This window comes from Leptonychotes weddellii, chromosome 6 (assembly GCF_054177405.1).
Source record: "Leptonychotes weddellii isolate Sample4059 chromosome 6, ASM5417740v2, whole genome shotgun sequence".
NCBI lineage: Eukaryota > Metazoa > Chordata > Mammalia > Carnivora > Phocidae > Leptonychotes > Leptonychotes weddellii.
This window is the reverse complement of record NC_138374.1, coordinates 103,409,747-103,431,964: the sequence shown is the minus strand read 5'-3', so window position 1 is coordinate 103,431,964 and position 22,218 is coordinate 103,409,747. Positions and strand designations below refer to the sequence as shown.

Here is a 22,218-nt window from a genome sequence, read left to right as displayed (position 1 = left end):
AACAATAATTGGATCTTATTCATTATTGTATTCTTAGCATATAATACTAGGCCTGGCACAAAGCAGGCTCTTAGTAAATCCATACGAAATGATATGTGGCATAGATGTTCGATGGATAGATGAAAGAGTAAATATATTGGTTTTCTCTTGCTGCTGTAACAAATTACCACCAACTTAGTGGTTGAAAACAATACAAAGTTATTCTATTATATTCTGGAAGTCAGAAGTCCAAAAGTGGGTCAGCAGGGCTGTGTTCCTTCTGGAGGCTCTAGGGAAGAATCTGTTTCCTTGACTCTTAGAGCTTCCAGAGTCTACCTTCATTTGTTGGCTTGTGGCCTCTTCTTCCATCTTCAAAGTACATCATTCCAAACTCTGCTCCCATCATCCCATATCCTTTTCTCTATATCTCAGACTTTGACATCCCTGCATCCCTCTTATAAGGACCTCTGTGATTATATCATTAGGTCCAGCTGGATAATCCATGATAATCTCCCCCATCTCAAGGTCCTTAACTCAATCACACCTGCAAGGTCCCTTTTGCCATGTCAGGTCACATATTCACAAGTTTGGAAGATTAGGACATCGTTGCCTTTTGGGCGGGGGTTAGGGATGGGTAGCATTATTCAGACTTTCATGGCGAATCAATAGATTTTTCTTTTTAATGCTGAGTGTCATAGCAATAGAAGCTGCTAGTGGAAGTTACAAAAAGCTGAGACTAAACTCTGCCCAGAAAGGCAAGGACAAGCTTCACCGAGGGAATGATGCTTCAGCTGAGCTTGAAGAAGATACAGGAGTTCCAAAGGGACAGAGAAAGGCAGCCCTTCTAAGCGCCAGAAACAGCATAACCAAAAGCACAGAGGCACGGGGATGGGAGCAGTGGGTTGACACGAGGGAAGCAAAGGCTCGAGTGGAGGAGGCAATGAGAGGGAGAGTGGACTGAAGGCAGGAGCTTACCTGCCAAGCTAATGAGTTTGGAGTTTCCTCTGAAGTATGCGGGGAATCATTATGGAAGCAAGCAGAGATAAGACATGATTATATCACATTCTAGAACAGCACTATCGAAGTAACCTTTCCGCAATGATGGAAATGCTCTCTATCCGTACTGTTTAGTAGGTAACCATTAGCCATTCGGGCTAATTATTAAGTATTTAAAATGTGGCTAGCCATGGACTGAACTAAAATTTTATTCTCCTTTTTAAAGACGTATTTATTTTTAGATTGAAAGAGAGAGCGTGGGGTGGGGGAGGAACAGAGGGAGAGGGCGAGAGAGGCTTAAGAAGATACCCCGCTGAGCACGGAGCCCAACGCAGGGCTCGATCTCAGGACCCTGAGATCGAAACCTGAGCTGAAACCGAGAGTTGGACGCTTAACTGACTGCACCACTCAGGCGCCCCAAGAACTGAATTTTAAATTTTACTAATTTTAATTAAATAGCTATATGTGCCTAAAGGTTACTATGTTGGACAACACCTTTTTAGAAGGATCTAATGGAGAATAGATGGAAGGTGACTTGGAAGTGTGAGAGGTTGAGGGCAGGGAGCCCAGAAGGCATCGCCCCAGATGAAAAGTGGACACTGTCCGAACTAAAACCCGGGTGGCAGTGATAGTAACTGGTGGAGACAGCAGAGAAAATCATCAAATGTAGTGTTAGGGAGGTCAGACTGATGGAACTTAGGTGTAGCCACATCTAGGATGAGTCTCAGTTCCTCGCTGAGATGGCTGGATGGTGCTCTTCATCGAGCAAAAGGAGCAGAGTTTAAAAGTTAAGATGATAATTTTAATTTGTTCACAGAACGAAGTTTGAGCCACCTATTAAATGGAGACATTCTAAAATAAATATGTCTGGAGCCCAAGAAAGGCAGACCGAGGCTGCAGGTAAAGGTCTGGGAAGTGTAGGCATGTTGGTGAGGGTTGAATCCCCGGGTGTGGATGGTCTGGCCCAGGATGAGTCAATAGCATAGAAAAGCAGGCGGCAGAAGACGGAACTGCAGGAAGCGCTAGCATTTGAAGGACCAGCAAAGGCTGGGAAGAGTGAATGAATGTGCTATGAAGAAAAGCAGGAGAGAGTAGGGCCGTGGACTCTGAAGGAGGGAAGAGACTCCGGAAGGAAATAATCCGTTTTTCTTAGGGAGGCCAAATGTCATAATGACTGCAACACTGCCTGGGGCTTGGAGATGGGTGACCCAGCAAGAGCAGTTTCAGCAGAGTGGGGGTTGAGGATAATGGAAGCTCAGGGATTCATGGGTGGTTGTGAGGAAGACAGCAGGGGCACCCCTGTGGACCCCAAGTATTAACTCTTGTCTCAAAGAGCTTGACTGAGAAGGAAAACGAAGTAGACCAGCGGTTAGCAAGAAGCACAAGGGCAAAAGATAGGTGAGGTGAAATTTGTACCCATTTACATGAGGAAAAAAAAAGAAGACAAAGGCTTGAGGGAGAGGGGAGCTAAAAATACAGGAGAGAGAGGAAAAGGGGGTGGATAAAGCAGCCAGCTGTCCAAACCAAGCAGTCTAGTACTTCAGTTTTCCATTTGATAAAAGCAAACAAAAGCACAGACATATAGATTCCATTTTTTAAATCCCATTTAAAAAAGTAATTGTATGTGCATAAGTAGTACAGTGTAAATGTAAAATATAACTACAACATAGATTTTTATCAATATGCTTTCCCCGTCAGACCATTTTTGGTCCACAAATTCAATTAAAGTGCATCTGGTATTTCTGTCAAAACCTCTGACACACCAGGGAATGACGGATGGAGCAAGCTCTCCGCATCTCAGAGAATGAGCCCCTCGCCATTGGCTGAGCAGAGGCCAGAGTGACCTTTCCAGAGGTGTCACAGGAGACTTTGTGGGAGTAGAGTTTCAAGAGTTATAAGGCCAGGCCCACCCTGCTCCTCAGGTCTCCATTGCTCTCCCACCACCACCTCCCTTCCACACACGTGCAAACCCTACTTTCCATCAGGACGGGTGTCTCTGTCTGTTCTGGTGACTCAGTACCACAGACTGGATGGCTTATAAGCAACAGAAAATTGTTTCTCCCCGTTCTGGAGGTTGGAGTCCGAGACCAAGGTGCTGGCAGATTTGGAGTCTGGTGAGGGCCCTCTTACTGGCTCACAGATGGTTGGCTTCTCACTATATCTTCCCTTGGCAGAAGGGAGGAGGGAGCTCTGTGGGCTCTGGGAGAAGGGCACTAATCCCACTCATGAGGGCTCTGCCCTCCTGACTAATCCCTTCCCAAATGCCCCCCCTCCGGATACCATCACCCTGGGCATTAGTTTTCAACAGAGGAATTTTGGAGGGACATAAACATCTCGTCCTAGAGCCATGACATAGCACAGTTCTGGGCTCACCTCCCATCCTTCACCCTGATAGTCACTGGTAAGCTCAGAACTGTCTCCCAGAAGTGGCCTCAGGGGAACTGAAAGGAAGAAGAGAAAGAAGCGGGAGGGAGCAAGAGAAAGTCAGGGAGAGAGAAGATGGAAATACAGAGATCCCTGCAAGAGGGAGTGTAAACGTAACACTCGCTATACTTGGATACTTGGGGGCACCTGGACACTTTGTTACCCATTGTGGATTTTGGCCTTGAGAGTAACAGGGACATACAGAGTCAGGTTAATGTAATACTGGGAGAGTGACTATAGGCCAGTACTTTGCCAGCTCTCTGAGGAAGAGGAGGACGAAAGAGGAAGGAGGAGAAGGAACAAGAAGAGAGCAGAGGGACGAAAGAGAAGGTGGAGGGGAGGCTGCAAAAAAGGCCAATGCAACAATGTTTTGCTATACTCTCTAAATTCTTCACATATGCCCTTATTGTCGGCCGACACTCCCCATCAAATGCTGGGGTTGAAAATCTGTTCAATGTTAATGTGACTCTGGTGGAAGATTTTCTTCTCTTTATTGGCACTCCTAATGGTGGCAGCCTGGCCCTGTTTATTCATTAATGCCTGGAAGTCAATACTGAAGTAAAAGACAGAAGACTAGCAATGACAGAGCCAACATTTATTCCTGTGTCTCCAAGGAAGGGAGAACTTTCAAGACAGCCCAGATCTCTTTGTACCAGAAGCTAAACAATAATAAACAAACAAACAAACAAACTTCCAACTGGACAAGTCATGTTCAGACAACGAAAATGTGGCTTGGAGATGCTAAATGAATTGCCCAAAGGAATAAACTGGAGCCCAGGTCCCCTGACTCCTCATCTAGTTCCCTTTCCACTGCCTCTGCGGTTTTCAGGTTCTGTTCCCTGGAGGAGTCATGGAGAAAAGGGTTGGGTGGGAGGAAGCCTGGTGGAGTGGACAGACTGTGTTTCCCCCACCCTTTCAACCACATTCAATCACAGCAATTCCTGTTTATACGACATGCACATGCGCGCGAGCTCATGCATGAGCACACACGGGGCTTCTGTATAGTATTTCCTTTGAAGAAAATTTAAACTACTGCCTTACAATCACATTTATATTTACATCTTAGGTATAAGAAGCCAGGCCCTATCCTAAAGACTCATTGTCAAACATAGAAGGCTTTTTTCAATATGAACATGGTATGAAACTAATGAGGCACCTAACTGAATGGGGGAGATGGGTGGGAAAAAAGTTCAGGAGGATTCTTTCACTGGGAAGTGTAGGATAGTGGTTCTCAAACTTTTTTGTGCATTGAAATCACCTGGAGAGCCTGTTAAAGCACAGATTGTTGGGGTCCATGCCTGAGATTCTGATTCCGAAAGTATGGGATGGAGCCCAAGAATTTTCATCTCTAACAAGTTCCTAGATGCTGCTGATACTGCCAGTCTAGGGACCACACTGAGAATCACTGGGGAGAGTCCAGACTGTTGAATAGGAGTAGGTTCTACATGAGGTCCTCATAATGCTTCAAACTAATCTTTTGGAGAAGCAAGAAGGACTTCTTTCTGAGGCACTACTATTCAATCAGTGAAAATAGTATCTAGAGCTTTCTAAGACATAGAAAATGTTTATGCTATATATTGAATTTAAAAAGAATATGATTTCAATGAGAAAAAATAGAAAAAAACCCTGAAATGTGCTAATTGTTTTCCCTGCTGCATAAAACAGACATTATTTGATCTCCAGACATTATGTAGACATGGTAGTTGGTGGTTGATGTGAGAACAAATGCTTATATCTATATGTATATTGGAGCTACTCATCCATTTAAAAACCATTCATAAACACTGGGGTTTAGGGTGGAAATAAATCCCTATTTATATGCATATGAGTGTCATGTGCGCTCATTCCTTCCACAAATATTTATAAATGCCTACCAGATGCCAGGCACTGTGCCAGGCACTAGGGAAAAGACACGTTCGTTGCCTTCAGTCCAGTGAAAGAAACAGGAAGTGAGATAAGAGCTAATGGAAGCATATGGAAAATTCTATGGGGGAGGAACCATTTGGTTTGACTGATATTCAGATCCATTTTGGACAATTTAAGTTTGGGCTTGTGGAATATCCAGGGAGAGATATCAAGTAAAAGCTGGAAATATGTGTCTGTAACTCATGAGGAAAACCTGGGTTGGAGATGAGATTGAGAATCTCTAATTCTGGGTATAAATGATTTCTCCATGAAAATGAGTGAAGTATGAGAAAAGGAGTATCAACTAGAGGAGGAGTAGCCAGTAAAGAAGACTGGGAGGTTGACCTTGGGCTAATAGAAATGTAGATAAGGTAATGTATAAAATTAAGGACACTTTAATATTTCTGTTTTAAACAATAATGACTTATTTGCTTGAAATAAGATTTCTTTAGTAATTTCATCAATCTGCCCCTGCAGGAAAGAGGGGATATGCTGAGTGACTCATAACATGTCTTATACTTCCTGGTTAGAATCCAATCTTGCTCAGTATTTTCATATAAATCATGGTGCCTTATGTAAATAAACAAAGATTATCCTCACAAATATAGCTCAAAACCCTAGTTAGTAATGTTTCTAATAGTTTCTCCTTAAGGCCATTAGCTTTTAATCACTGAGTCATATACATACACAGTGTTGGTTATGTGCAGAAACAAGCCAATTTTTATTATTGGTGAGCGAGCAAATGTATGATGTCATCTCATATACATGTGCACACATGCGCACGTGTGCACACACACACACACACACACTATCTTTCTCCCCCTTCCCTAAACCTCACTTCTCCTTCTTGGCTGTCTTTAAAGTACAATTACAACACTATGAATGTCACATTTCTAGTTACAGTTGTCATGAGCTTTTAAAAATTTAAATAAAAATCATTACTCAACCCATGGCTTAATAATCAACTCAATATACATTTAATAAGCACTTTTGTTCACGCTGACACAATAGTGGGTTAGGTGACTCTCCCTGCACCCACTGAACTTATTGAGCAATAAGTAAGTCTTTTTATGATCAGAGAACATTGGCTCTCTAGTTATTTATGTGTGTGTGTGTGTGTGTGTGTGTGTGTGTATGACCTTATTTAAAATGTGCAGATGATGTTGTTTGGGGCTTTTTTATTACATATAAATTATATAAAAATACAATTTCAGGTTATCATTTTGATCATTGTACAAGCTATATTTATGTAAAATCATAGATAAGAATGTAAGATTTGTAGGTTTGGGGGTGAAAGGTTTGACTACAAAGAAACAGCACAAGGGATTGTTGAGGGTGATGGAACCATGTGGTATCTTGATTGTGGTGATGCTTCCACAACTCCGCATTTGTCAAAACTATAGAACTTGATACTCCAAAGAATTTTACTATATGTAAATGTAAGAATAAAACAAAATTTTTAAAATGTTGATCCATAATAATTACTACTTCAAAGGGTGTTATTTAAAATAAATTCGACTTGTCACTTTTTGGTTAAACCATTTACACACACACACACACACACACTTCTCTGTGTAGAACTTCCAGACAAAGTTATTTATTTGCTTGTAATCTTACTCCAGGGGAATTCGGTTGACTTTCCCAAGATACAATGGAAGGTGGCTGTTCAACCCTTTTTGCCCGTGGTGCCTCAAATTTCTACTCGTTCGTTAAGAGAACCCTCCAGAGACAGATGTATTACAGCATTTTGAGAACAATATTCACACCCATTGCTGGAGAGTGAAAAAAGATAGCTGAAGGTTCAGCTCTGTGAAACAATTTAGCGGCTAAATGTGTTACTTAGGAACTAAATCCAAGCAGGTACTTGGAAAGAAGCAATTCGAAATGGTGACAAACACCTCCCACGGTATATGCATATTAAGACTTGTGCTCAGGTCTCCATGCGGCTTCTGAGCACAAGTAGACTCCAACTCCGCACCTCTCACGCACTCTGTTACCTCATGGCCGTCCCTTGCGGGTGATGGATGCTAGCGTTCACAGAACAGCGTGCTGATGCATTTTTTCCTGCCATTGTATGTAACATGTTTTCTAATTCTTTTGCTCTATTCAGCATTTGACCCCAACGATAGGGGATTATGGTATTAACTCTCTACCCAGCACACATTCTTTACCGACTCTCACTAAATACTGTAAGCCTGTGGCAGAGAGGAATAAAAGTGAAAGCATACCGTCTGGTCTTAAGCTGAGCACACAGAGGGTCGTGATCCAATTGGAAGGGAAGCAGAATTTTTAAAAAGAAAGAGGTTTGACCAAATTTTAATCCTTGTCATTTTCATTTCTCTTACCCTGTGGATTTGGGTGATTTTATTTACACTGTCAGCTTGAGCCTAGGGATTGGAAATCAGGCTTTTATGGAGATTATTAAAAGTACATAGAGTACACTAAAGGTTGGGCTCACTGATATATGCTGCTAAAAATATGAATGTGAATGCCCTGGTATTAGATGCCACTGGCGTACATTTCATCCTCCTTAGAAGGTTATTCTTGGGAGCTGGACCTGGTGCGATGGTAATGAGATGCAGGCTGTCAGGATATTTCTAATAGGTAGCAAATGACCAGGGATGGAGGTGAATTAGCATTACTCAGATGAGAAGGTAGCTCTTTATACCATTAATGCCAATGCAAAGTAAAAGAGAGGGCATTGCAAAATAGGGGGAGAAGGAGGGCAGGGTTAAAGCTTCAAGGATTTATCGATGGGTTGGATGGGCCGCAATGTCACCCAAGTCCCTAGGCTGGGTTTTGGTTGGCATGAACTTCTCAGATGTATCGCTAGTGACTTTGAGTTAGGTAATGTCATGTAGGCCTAGGTTACGAAGATAAAGCCCTAGACCTCAGCCACAATCTTTAAGATCTCAGCAGATAAAAATGAAATGGCTTACCCAATCACAAAATACTAGAAGCATTCAATGCTGTGGTCTCGGGTTGCAGCATCAAGCCGGTGGCTGGAGGGTATTTGAAAATGTTATTACAATGCTGTAGGGGTCCATAAACCAGGGTTAATGTGAGATGATACAGCATACGAAAATGATGATGTGAAAGAGGCCACACGAAGGCTTCCTGAGAACCTTTATAACGACAGGATGTTTCACAGTGAGAGAGCCCTGGACCTGACCATGCGGCAGCAGATCTGATCTTTAAGAGCAGTGGACAGAATATGAGGCGGCTAAATTCTACCTTGCACCATATCTGAAAGAAGTTATTCAGGAAAGAAAAAGGAGAGAAGAATGGGCAAAGAAATAATCATGGAATGGAAATCTGCGGTTGCCACTGCCTTCAAATATTTTTAAGTTGGGTAAACCTGAAATGTACAATTTAGAACTGTTTAAGCTGCAAATGTATTACTTTAAAAGATTTTTTAAATTTCATTTATTTATTTGAGAGAGAGAGAGAGAGCACAAGCAGGGGGAGTGGCAGGCAGAGGGAGAAGCAGACTCCCCGCTGAGCAGGGAGCCCGACTCGGGACTTGACCCCAGGACCCCGGGACCATGACCTGAGCAGAAGGCAGACACTCAACCAACTGAGCTACCCGGGTCCCTACTCACTTACATTCTACATCCTGACCGGGTGTCCCTGTATTACTTTAAATAAATGTTTATTGTAATGATAAACAAAACAAAACAAAACACTAGAAGCATTCATGCTTCAATGAGGCAGGTTTAGGATCTCAAAGACATAGAAGTACTACTTGACAAAGTAGCTGTCTATGTGGGACTCATGTCCTTGCAAGGTTATAGATTATAATGATCTCTATAGGCCTAAGAGGGTTTTTAGAGAACTGCATGCCTCACAGCTCGGTGATGGACCACCAGGAGAAAATGGGGTATTTGAGGCACTTACTGCCAATCAAGGGGGCCGATGGCATTCCCAAGCCTACTGCATGGCCTCCTTGGGTGGCACTGATAGATGGAGAGTCACTACCATGCTGAAGCTGTAAAGTGTGTTCCACAAGTAGAAATGGGGAGGAAGGCAGATGGCAGGAAGCAACTGACCAAGCGTTTATTTCACTTGGAGCTCTCAGGGTAAGGACTGAGGTTCAAAACTCTTTGCCATGTCCTAGATGCCTATGTATAAATGAAAGTGTGCTATCCTGCCATAGAAAAAGGTGCGATCCAAAAAATATCCAGGCCATTGAGAAGGGACTACTGTGATAGGTGGTCCTCCAATGCCTTCACTGTTTGAACCCTTAGTTCTGAACCACTGGTCCCTACTCACTTACATTCTACATCCTGACTGGGCCTCAGGTCTGGTGATTGGTTTTCCTTTTGAGAGCCTTACCCACTCACCCCCCAAACCAGCCACCCTCTGACTAAAATGTTTATTTCCTTCTTAAACTTTGATCCCTATTCCTGCTCAGGCTGGGCTGCCTTCATGCACGCTGAGTAAATACGTCCACCTGGTCTGGATGGCCACATGGCCCCTCTCGCTGTCAATGTGTCCCCATGCCCTGAGAGTGGCTCTGCCTCCCGGTGTACCACCAACAGGTAGGATCTGTCTGAGGATACCAGTCAACTGCCACAGAAAGAAGTAAAATGGGTCCTTTAATGGGATGACAATATAAACAGCTGTGGACCATGGCCCATACCACCCCACCCATCCTTCATTAACTGTCTTTGTAAAATATAAACATATATAGTATGGTCTTTGTATATTTTTTTCAAATCAGGTTTCATATATTTTATTTACCATATGTGCATAACAATTCCTCAAGACAGAAAGGATAAATATGAGTTCTCTCTTGGGTACAACAGTATGAGTAAGATAAAGACAAGTCAAGTGACTTGGCCCATATTACATAGCAAGGAAATAATAGAGCATTCTATAGGGCAACTCTCCTGGTCAGTGTGTAATCTGCTACCTACACTCCCTTGGGCTGAGATCCTCTGGAGAACAGGATCAAATCCACGTGGTCACTCTGTATGGAAATTAATAAATAATTTTGATGGTAGGATGATACATTTGAGGATGATGATGATGAGAATGATAAATATGTTTTCCATCTCCAAGTGTAGAAATCAATTTCATTTTCCTGACTTGCATATCTGCATGCCTTCAGACTAATTGTTACTTCTACTTAGAATGCCTTCCACCTGCCCTATTTGCCTAGAAAATCCCTCTTCATCCCTTAGAACCTGATACATATGTAACCTCCTCTGTGAGGTCTGTACCTCTCACTGCCCCACCTAACCTCCATACAGAATGAACTATGTCATATGTTAATGGTGTGACACTTACGGTATAATTCTTGATGTCATTATCTGTTTATCTATATGTTTCTCCACCAGATTATGGACAAGACCAGGAATAACGTTTCATTCCTTTTTGCCTTCCAGTCTCTGTCATGGTGCCTGACAAGTTATAGATACTCAAAATGTATTTTTTGAACAATGATGATGATGGTGATGATGATGATGATGGGGTAGGAGGATGATTTCACTCCTTTCAAGAGAAATGAAGAGCTCTTCCAGCTCTAGTGTATTAGTTAAGGTAATCAATCCAGGCTGCTATAAAATACAATTTCCAAATATGAGTACTAGAACCTGGTACAAGGCTATTACTTACTCATGAACATCTGGTGTAGGTTGGGCTCCTTCCATTGTGTGGTTGTCCATCTTTCAGTCCTTTGCTTCCAGCTATTCAGATGAAAGAAAAACAAGACGTACCAGATTTTAATACAGGTGGCCTTGAAGTAACAATCATCTGCCCATATTCCACTGAGCAAAGCTCAGGATCACATGGCCCATCTAACTTTAAGGCAGCCTAGGAGATGTAGCCTTCCTTGTGTCCAAGAAAAACCCCAGATGGTGAACACTGAAAGATTTTTGCCATAGTCTGCCCTTCTGTACATCCAATATCCATTATACTCTTCCTTTCACTCACAGAGCACACTCACCTCACCAGTCAAGATCCCATCCAGTCACCGCCTTCAGATCAATGTCCAGAATACTTGGGTATTCATCATCAGTCTTCACCATCAGTCTGATACAGTACCTCTAGGTATGGTAGCCGACATATTAAAAAAGACAAGTTATCTACTTCTCAACTTCCCCACAATCACAACCCATTTATAATGGAAAAGAACAACAAATAATCCGTTTGAAAAGGGAAAGAATGGACAACATGCAGCATTATGGTCCACAGTCATACTAAAACCCTTCTGGGTCAACACTGCGATGTCCATACCCTCCATACATGGTGGATGTGTGTGGAGTTTGCTCTAGAAAGGATTCCCTTCTTTGTTCTTCTCCTTGGCCACATGTGAAGTGAGTTTGGGGGAACACCCTTCATTCAAAACAGTGACACTTTAAAAGCTTGACTTCTGCTCAGTCTGGAATGGGTTGGGAACTTAGGAATTATTTTAAGCCTTGAACAAGGAAGGATTTTTTAGGTGTAGGCCCCTGGATTCTTTGGTAATGCAATCCTCAAAAACTTAGAAGGCATAGGATATATCTGCTTCCATTCAGGTCCATGTGCCAGCAACCATACCCAGTTATTTTCTAGACATTGTTATCAAATCTAGATTTTTTCTTTGCATCTTCTCCTCCATGCCTTTCTTTCTCTTAATATAATTATCTAAAGGCATTAAGGCTCTCAGAAATAATAGATGGGAAGGCCATACCATTGATTTGATTTTTGTCTCAAATAATTCCATTCAATTGAGAACTTTTACTAGATACTTATCACTTAAAGCCCTTCTTGGTACCATGGCTTACTGTGTGAATCTAAAATAAATTTATTTCTTTCAATCGTACAGCCCAAATTTCTGGATTCTGTATTCTATTTCTGCTTGCAAACTCATGGTGCTTTCCTGAGTCATCTCCTTCTTGTAATACACATCTTTCTTGTGATACCAAAAACACTGCTGAAATTGTTTTTAACCGTTTCCCCTAAATGTATAAACTGTGCATGTTGGCTATCTTCTAACTAATAGCAGGCAATAGTTATACTAAATGATTTGTCACTGCATAACCTGAATTTCTGTCTTCCGTTTTCTGATATTAGCTGCCTTTCTGCCTGATGCTGAACTACTAAACAAATGATACATATTTAAAAGAGCATAACAGTCAAGGAATATGATTTGGTTATGTGAACACCTCACTTCTGGTACCAGTTTCTATATCAGAGCCATAAATACCTGTTATTATAACTCTCTCAGTGGTCTCACACGTAAGTTCATTTCTCCCTCACATCCACCATGTACGGAGAGTATGGACATCACAGTGCTGACCCAGAAGGGTTTTAGTATGACTGTGGACCATAATGCTGCATGTTGTCCATTCTTTGCCTTTTCAAACGGATCATTTGTTGTTCTTTTCCATTATAAATGGGTTGTGACTGTGGGGAAGTTGAGAAGTAGATAACCTGTCTTTTTTAATATGTGGGCTACCATACCTAGAGGTACTGTATCAGACTGATGGTGAAGACTGATGGTGAATACCCTCCCTCATGCCAACTTTGGTAGCTCTCCTTGGAGGCTCTCTTCCAAGTGGTGACTCAGGAACCCACACTCCTTCCATTCTGTGATGCCAGAATCTTAAACCAGTGGCAACTGAACACTGTGGGAGGGGAAGGGAAGCCCGAATACTGTTTAAGATGTTTTTAAGGGGCAGGGCTACAAGTGGCATATATTCTTCTGTCCTATTTTTTTTGGCCAGGACCGGTCACATGACCCCAACCTAGCAAGGAGGAAATAAAATGTTCCCATGTGCTCAGGAACAGGAAATAGGATTGATGAGCTTTTAGCTCTCCTTCCTGTGTGATAATGTGTCATTATTTGTAATGTTTCCTTGACTCCTTACTGATGACTGACCAAACTGAGAAGAGATTACCTTTCTTTTCTCAGTCACCAACAAGACGGCCATTATTGGACAATAAAGACATCTTGTTTTTATATTAAAAATGCAGGTTCAAAACACTTTAAAATTACTTATGAAGAATTTAAGGCAAGTATAATTTTCTTCCCACTTAACAAACAATATAAAATTAAAACAGTAAGAGGTGTCACGAGACCCACTGTGAATCATCCAACAAGCTACCAGAACTTTGGCTTTGAAAGATGACCTTCTGGGGCACCTGGGTGGCTCAGTCGTTAAGCGTCTGCCTTCGGCTCAGGTCATGATCCCAGGGTCCTGGGATCGAGCCCCGCATCGGGCTCCCTGCTCCGCGGGAAGCCTGCTTCTCCCTCTCCCGCTCCCCCTGCTTGTGTTCCCTCTCTCACTGTGTCTCTCTCTGTCAAAAAAATAAATAAAATCTTAAAAAAAAAAAAAAAAAAGAAAGAAAGATGACCTTCTCCAACCAAATCTGTATAACACAAGCAATTACTGTGTAAACTGGCCATAAATGACAATTAGTCATGACCATGCAGGTCCCCATGATGGAGATGGCTTAGTGTAAGTGAGCTGGTTATCCACACACTCTAGTCAGACTCACCAGTCACCCACCTCCCTCTTCTTTGAAAGGCACACCTCAATCCAAGGGGACAGAGGACCTGACCTGCCAGCAAGTAGTAATCAGTGCAGTAGTAGAGTGGAAAGAGCAAGGGTTTGAGTGAAAGAGATCTAGGGTCTTCCATTGGTTGTATGTCCTGAGCAAGTGAGTTGAACATCTCTGAAACTCAGTTCCCTCATTTCTCATCTGTGAAATGGAGGATAATATCTCTAACCTGTATAATAGTGTGAACATCTCACACACACACACACACACACACACACACACACAGCATGGCTGATACTCAGACCATATGAATTGGTAGCAGTATCCTCAATGGTCAGTGTTCATACTATATTAGGTACTGACAATTTTAATATCATCCCTGAGTGTACTAAATAAGTCTACACCTACCTCTTTATTTATTTATGCCTACAATAGGCCTATCATTTTTCTAGGCATTATGGAAGATACAAAGAAATTTAATTTAAGACAGGCCCCAACCTCAATCTAGTTTTGAGGCAACTATGTAAGGGTAACTAGAAGTGTCATAGGAACTCAGAGAAGGAATTCATGTGAGAATTGGCTGGATGAGTCAAACAAGGTTCCATGAAGAAGGCGATCCCATGAGTTTGGAGGATGCCAGAGGAAAGGAGGTGTTTCTGCAAAAAGCTTGGTAGAGAACACTGAGGAGACCAGTCAGACAGGAGAGGAGAGCAACTAAAGAGAAATGAACTTTATCACCAGAGATGTACATTCATTCTGAGTAAAATGATGCTTAATTTTTAAACGAAAAAGGGGAAAATCCCAGTCCCAAAAGGATCATTGTTTCCAGAAGGCAGTGATGTGGACACAGTTATAACAGATTCTATTAACTGCTAAATTTGTACACAGAGGAAAACTTAAAAATGTATATCTTTCGTGAGATTTTGATAAGGTATGATGTATTTGGTGTTTTTCCAGTGCAATAATCCTTATCTTTCTATTTCCCTTCTCAAATGTTCTCTTTTTCTACTCCATACGTGATACTACAACAGAGACATGGCAAGTACCTAGGACAGTGGGTTGGCACGTAGCAGGCGCCCAGTGAATATTGGTTAAACGTTAATTTGTTTGATAAAGTTCTGAAAAAGTTTTGCTCAGCAGAAGTGCAGCTTTTTGTAGTCTTCAAATCAGGCCAAGTGAGTAGAAGAAGTTCACCTCCTTAAAAAAGAGATAGAGAAGACTGCTGATCAATTCTTACAATGAATTGATATGAATCCATAAGGAAGGAAATTAGTAGATGTTTCGATGAAATCTAGTGATCAGAAAGGCAGACAGCCTAGGAAAAGCCTTCTTTGGAAGTTTTAACATAGTCATTGTCTAAATGCCCACTTTTCCAGGCTCAGCACACACGGGTGATACGCTTACAGCTTTGATGGGTCATTCAGCAAAGCACCTTCCTTCCCTAAAGCTTCCCATAAGGTCCCCTTAAGTAGCTGAATGGCTTAAAACAACCAGGGTGGGTAATCACCAATACCTAACAGGTATCATTTTTTAAGTTAAAGTGATATAATTTCCCTCTTCCTTTAAATCATGATTCCTTATGATTTCCATCCATCAAATCTATGGTTCCCAGTTTTTAAGTGATAGACAAAATACCAGTAAGAAAAAGAAAGTCATTGCCCCAAATTTATCAAATTAGTATTTCCTTTTGTGTGTGTGAGTGCATAATAAAATGATCATCTTGAAAGCTAAGCTTTGAGAAAAAGGGACTTCTAAATTTCAAAAGTTCCCTTTATGTATGTAAGCAAAGCTGTACTTGGCGTAACAATATGGAATTTTACAGGAGTAAAGAATTTAGAATATGACACAAGGGGCATTCTTACCTGCTTGGGGAGAAAATTTGAAGTTGTTCTGTACCAGGGAGGAAGAAGAAGTGGAAAATGCGAAAAAAAAAAAAAAAAAAAGGAAACTAGCAGGTACATATATCCCTGATTTTTCATGACCCGCACTAGGAACTCCCCAGAGCAATGTGAACATAGCAGGAGAATTTCAGTCCTGCTCGCCCCTCCCCCCAATGCCTGCATGTGTATTGAAACCTCAACAATATGGTAGGTTAACCTGGTTGAGGGAGTTGTTGAGGTGCCCTGGCTTCCCAAGGTTTGTACTCGGTATACATGGAATCCAGAAGTTCCCATAAGGTCCTGTGAAACAATACAGTGGTACTGAGAGGCCAGAGGACATGCAGGGATCTGGAGTAGGAACAAGACAGCCACAGAGTGCAAGGACTCCACCACTAGAGGCAAATGACCAGGACCATGGGCAGGATTAAACGCAAATCCCAAAAGACCAGATGAAAGAGCTATTCCTTTGTGGCCACCAGCCCAGTGTACCCAGGGAACAGACCAAACCTATCTTGCAGCAAAGACTAGCAAGGACTTAGAGGGAACAAGCCAACCCAAGCTTCCCTCCCCACCCACAGGACAGCCTCCTCCCAAGCCCAAATGCTGTCCATAGCTGGCAGGTGGGAGGGGAGAAGAAAAGCCCTAAAAGACTGACATTGACCCCAAAGAGGCTATTGTTAATGTGAGAAAGGGTTGCCTTTAGTTGTCAATTTTAAGTCGCATCTTGTGCACCTCCACTTTCCCATAAGAAAGGGACAAGGGATCAGAGCAAAATGAAAAATTACATCAAAAAGTAACATGCTCTATGCTTTTAACTCAGCTGAGTGTAGTGCATGTGATTTTTAACCCGGACTCTATTAATGATGCAAAGTTGCTGGTCAAAATGCCCAGAAGCCCTGCCCATGCTTTAAGTGATATAATGCAGGTGAATAGAAATACATGTAATGTCATCTAAATTATATAGTTTTATAAGGCTTTTCATCTATTATTAAATTATAAAATTTGGGGGGGTTATATCATAAGTCCACTTGGAGGGAAAAAAATTCAGTCACTACATTTCCACCTAAAAATTTATTTCTTTACCATCGATGGAGAGAACAGAGGCATTCCTTATTTTATTGCACTTTTTTTTGCAAATATTTCATCCTTTACAGATTGAGAGTTTGTGGCAATTCTATATAGAGCAAGTCCATCGGTGCCATTTTTCCAACAGCATTTGCTCACTTCGTGTCTCTGTGTCACGTTTTGGTTATCCTCACAATATTTCAAACTTTTTCATCATTATTACCTTCGTTATGGTGATCTGTGATCAGGGATCTTTAACATTACTATTGTAATTGTTTTGGGGTGCCATGATCCACTCCCATATAAGAGTAAATCTAAGAGACAAATCTTACGTGTGTTCTGGCTGCTCCACCAACCAGCCATTCCGCAGCTCTCTCCTTCTCCTCAGTCCTCCTTATTCTCAGAGCCACAACAGTTTTGAAATTAGGCCAGTTAGTAACCCTGCAATGGCCTCTAAGTGTTCAAGTGCAAGGCAGATTCGCAGGTCTCTCACTTTAAATCAAAAGGTAGAAATGATGAAGCTTAGTGAGGAAGGCATGTTGAAAGCTGGGATGGGCTGAACGCGAGGCCTCTTGCCCTGAACAGTTAGCCAGGTCGTGAATGCCAAGGACAAGTTCTTGGAGGAAATTGAAAGTGCTACTCCAGTGAACACACAAATGGTAAGAAAGCAACACAGCCTTACTGCTGATATGGAGAAAGTGTTAGTGGTCTGGATAGGAGATCAAACCAGCCACAACCTTCCCTGAAGTCAAAGCCTAATCCAAAGCGATGCTCCTACTCTCTTTAATTCTATGCAGGCCGAGAGAGGTGAGGAAGCTGCAGAAGAAAAGTCTGAAGCTAGCAGAGGTTGGTTCATGAGGTTTAAGGAAAGAAGCCGTCTCCATAACATAACAGTGCAAGGTGAAGTGGCAAGTGCTGATGGAGAAGCTGCAGCAAGTTATCCAGAAGATCTAGCTAAGAGAATTCCTGAAGGGGGCTACGTTAACAACAGATTCTCAAGGTAGACAGAACAGCCTTCTCTTGGAAGAAGATGCCATCTAGAACTTTCATAGCTAGAGAGAAAAATCAATGCCTGTCTTCAAAGCTTCAAAGCATAGGCTGACCCTTGTTAGAAGCTAATGCAGCTGGTGACTTTCTCTTAAAGCCGGTGCTTATGTACTATTCTGAAAATCCTAGGACCCTTAAGAATGATGCTAAATCTACTCTGCCTGTGCTCTAGAAATGGAACAACAAAGCCTGGATGACAGCACATCTGTTTACAAATCATTTACTGAATATTTTAAGCCCACTGTTGAGACCTACTGCCCAGAAAAAAGATTCCTTTCAAAAGATTACTGCTTATTGGCCATGCACCTGCTCACCCAAGAGCTCTGCTGGAGAGGTACAATGAGATTAATGTTATTGTCATGCCTGCTAACACAACATCCATTCTGCAGAGGTCAGAGGACATGCAAGGATCTGGATTTGGAACAAGATGGCCACTAATCAAGGAGTAATTTCGACTTTTAAGTCTTATCATTTAAGAAATACATTTCATAAGGCTGTAGCTGCCATAGATCATGACTCCTCTGATGGATGTGGGCAAAGTAAATTGAAAACCTTCTGGAAAAAATTCACCATTCTGTATGCCATTAAGAACATTCATGATTCATGCGAAGAGACCCAAATATCAACATGAACGGGAGTTGGGAAGAAGTTGATTCCAACCATCATGGATGACTCTGAGGAGTTCAAGACCTCAGTGGAAGAAGTAACTGCAGATGTGGTAGAAATAGCAAGAGAACTAGAATCAGAAGTAGAGCCTGAAGATGTGACTGAATTGCTACTATCTCATGATAAAACGTTAAGGGATGAAGCCTGCTTCTTAAGGGTGAGCAATGAGAGTGGTTTCTTGAGATGGAAACTACTCCTGGTAAAGATGCTGTGAGGACTATTGAAATGACAAATAAGGGTTTAGAATATTACAATAAACTTAGTTGATAAAGCAGTGGCAGGGTTGGAGAAGACTGATTCCAAATTTGAGAAAAGTTCTCCTGTGGGCAAAATGATACCAAACAGCATCACATGCTACAGAGAAATCATTCATGAGAAGAAGAGTCCATCTGTGTGGCAAACTTCATTGCTGTCTTATTTTACAAAATGGCCACAGCCACTCCAGCCTTCAGCAACCATCACCCTGATCAGTCAGCAGCCATCAACATCGAGGCAAGACCCTCTCCAGCAGTTATTATGAGGCACTGAAAGCTCAGATGATGGTCTGTGTTTTTTAGGCAATAAAGTAATTTTATTTTTAAGATTTTATTTATTTATTTGACAGAGAGAGAGAGAGCACAAGCAGGGGGAACAGCAGAGAGAGAGGGAGAAGCAGGCTCTCCCTGCTGAGGACCCTGGGACCATGACCCGAGCCAAAGGCAGCTGCTTAACCGACTGAGCCACCCAGGCGCCCTGGCAATAAAGTAATTCTAAATCAAGGTATTTATATTGGTTTTTTAAATATAATGCTATTACACACTTAATAGACTATAGTATAGCATAAATATAACTTTTATAGGTACTGGGAAACCAAAAAATTTATTTGACTCACTTTATGGCAATATTTGCTTTATTGCAGTGGTCTAGAACGGAGCCCTCAGTATCTCCTAGATATACCTGCGATAAAAAACACAAAGTCATACATGTAGTTGTGCTATGAATCTATATTTGTCATTTAGAAAAACAACACATCAGAAATTTCTGGGAAAGGGGCATATGGGCGGCTTAGCCGGTTAGGCATCGGACTCTTGGTTTTGGCTCAGGTCATGATCTCTGGGTCATGAGCTCGAGCCCTGCTTCAGGCTCCCCACTCAGCGGGGAATCTGCTTCTCCCCCCCTCCCCCCCCGTCCCTCCCCCTGCTCTCTCTCTTTCTTTCTCTCTCAAATAAATAAATAAATCTTTAAAAAACATTCCTGGGAAAGACATTATTTGCTACATGTTGTCAGAGACTTTACATATACTATCTTATGTATTCCTCAAAGTACCAAGTAAATCAGGCATTATTTTCACGTTCTAGATGAGGAAACTCAAATTCTGATTAATAAATCAAGATTTATTTTTCCAAGGTCACCAAAGCTAGTTTTACCAGAACTCATACTGGAATGCACCAACACGACCTCGGTAGGACCCTTTCTGTTCCCCTGCATGGCCCAGGGTCTCACACCCCTGCCCAGCATTTCATACAGACCCCTGCCTAATGACTGCACCCCTGATGAATGCACCGGGCTGATGCCTCCTGTTGCCCAGAGATGGACACTGAAATGTCCTGTCAAAACTGCCAACCTCCGCCTTTATTTGACCTTACTGAGATCCAGCAGTCCACACTATCTCCCCTCCTAAGTCAGGAGACTTGTTCTTTTTCCCTCAGTTTCCCTATTTTGATGCAAGAGGGAAAGAATTCTTTTTTCTCTCTGGCTGCCACTTTTGCATTCACTCCAATTAGTGCATTCAGTTCTTTGAAGAAAAGGCCAAGTTGCTTCTCTGATTCCTCAGCTTCTCAGGCTCCTGGTCTTCAGGACCATGGTCTTGACAAATCAGCAGCAGGATCAGGGAACTTATTTGCTGGGCTGCTTAGGCTCACCCAGGTGCCTTCAGACACCTACCTATCCCCTTAGATACTGGACATTCCCCAAGAAGCATGCACAAGGCAGAAAGTAAGGTGCGGTGATCGCTTGGAAAACCAGCCCACAGAAGCATCTGAAGTGAGCATGCAGGTCTTCAGAAGACACTTACAGAAATGCTTTGTAATATGCAAGCATCACATCCTGTGGAGTCTAAAGCACGTGGTAGGACAATTATGGTGGGCTTTCTGAAGTTGTGGAAAAGGCTAAAAATGGCCAATTCCTCAGGACATAAGGAAAAATAGGCATGGAGCCAGGGGAAACCAAGAAGTAAGCCAGAAATAAATGAAAGCTTTTCTGCTTTTCTTTACTATTCCTTTCTACATTAAAAGCCAATTTTACTAACATTCTGTCAGCCAGAGTCCTTTGTAAACAAATACTTCCAAATTCCCAGACCGGTGAAAATGAAGATTCATAAAGCTGTTTGGAGGGACTGTAACCTTAAATGTCTTTGTGAATCGTTAATACAAATTAAATAGCGGCTGCCCCTTTTTAACGACTGAGTAATGATACTTCATGAAAACAGCTAATTCATAATTAGAATGTTTAGAACATGAAAATCCATGTGCTTCAGAATTAGACGGACGAGGTCGCCTCCCAAAAGTGATAATTTATTAACTGTGTGATCTTCAAGTCCTTTGAACTCTCTGTGCCTTATTTTTCTCATTTATAAGTGAGGGGAATGCTATCGTCCCTCCCCACCCGTGATGCTTACACGAGATAGGCATGCGCACGTGCCCAGCACAGCCTCACACGTAGGAGATACCCAAATACAACTGCAGTTCTCAGGAGGATGATAACCGTCATTTTTAATAGTGCTATGACTTGTTCTTCAATATCTAATTCTTCCCTTCTCGTTCCACCAGCCTCTATGCACCCTTGCATTCTGGCCTTCCATACCTCCCCCCGGAACACTGAGAATCTTCCCAGATTCTACGGTCATCCCCTCCCTTTCTCATGCAAACAATAAAGAGTTGTTTGGAAATATGGGAGACTCTCCCAGGCTAGCTCTCCCTTCCACAGAGACACCACCCTCTGCCCTCGTCTTGATTTTCCCCATCATTTCCTCTTTCTCTGGGCCAGACTTGGATAAACTTGCGGTTTCCTTCCTTCACGCTCTCTGGAGAGCCGAGTGCTGCACACTTGAAAGCCTAAAAACTTGTCATTTCCACCTTGAACTAGTGGCTGACCTCACCAGACAGCCTGGGAAATGAATTAGTGTCCTTAAGCGGAGGCAGAATGTGAGCAGTGACCCAGCTCCCCTAAGCAACTATGGAAACTGTCAAACGGTAGTTAAAGTTCCCTTTTTCCCAACCCCTTTAATTATGTTGAAAACTATGTCATATTGTTTTTGAAAAAGTTAATGAAATAGTAGGTAAAGGTGAACCAAGGAACATAATTTACTTGGATTTCCTTGCAAGCTTTTGATAAGGTCCCTCATAAAAGGCTATTAAGGAAAATAGATGACCAGAGGGCTATGGGCAAAAGTCTTCTTGGTGTATTAAAAACTGGTTAAGCTATTTTAGAAGGCAGAATCACTGATGCTGGCTACTTCTTGGAGTAGAGAGAGGTTAATCACAAGCTGTCCCCAGTGTTAGTGTTTGGACTTAAAGTGCTTGAACAATTTATGAAGGAAAATAAAGCCAAGTTAATCAAAGACACGAAATGGTTATCACGGTATGAGCGTCCCTGAGTGTTTGGCATGAATGAAGGCTCCTTGTCCATCACCATCACCCAGGAACACAGTCCTTGGAAGGAGAATGGGCGTGGCCCAGAAGAGGAAAGTTCCAAGGATGGGGAACGAAGTTTCTCAAAACAATTTGGA

General features: G+C 42.1%; 1 long non-coding RNA gene and 1 pseudogene across 1 annotated transcript in view; one reads left to right on the top strand and one right to left on the bottom strand.

Moving 5' to 3' along the window:
* The window catches only part of LOC145722308 (uncharacterized), a 38,524-nt gene extending 25,973 nt beyond the window's left edge, over positions 1-12,551 (bottom strand). The window contains exons 1-2 of the long non-coding RNA XR_014146470.1: positions 11,255-12,551; positions 10,924-10,994 (exon numbers count right to left, since the gene is read on the bottom strand). This is a non-coding gene — a long non-coding RNA (uncharacterized LOC145722308). The remainder of the gene's footprint in view (positions 1-10,923; positions 10,995-11,254) is intronic.
* Positions 8,364-8,604, top strand: LOC102728827 (cytochrome b-c1 complex subunit 7 pseudogene; annotated as a pseudogene).
* Positions 12,552-22,218: the final 9,667 nt, after the last annotated feature.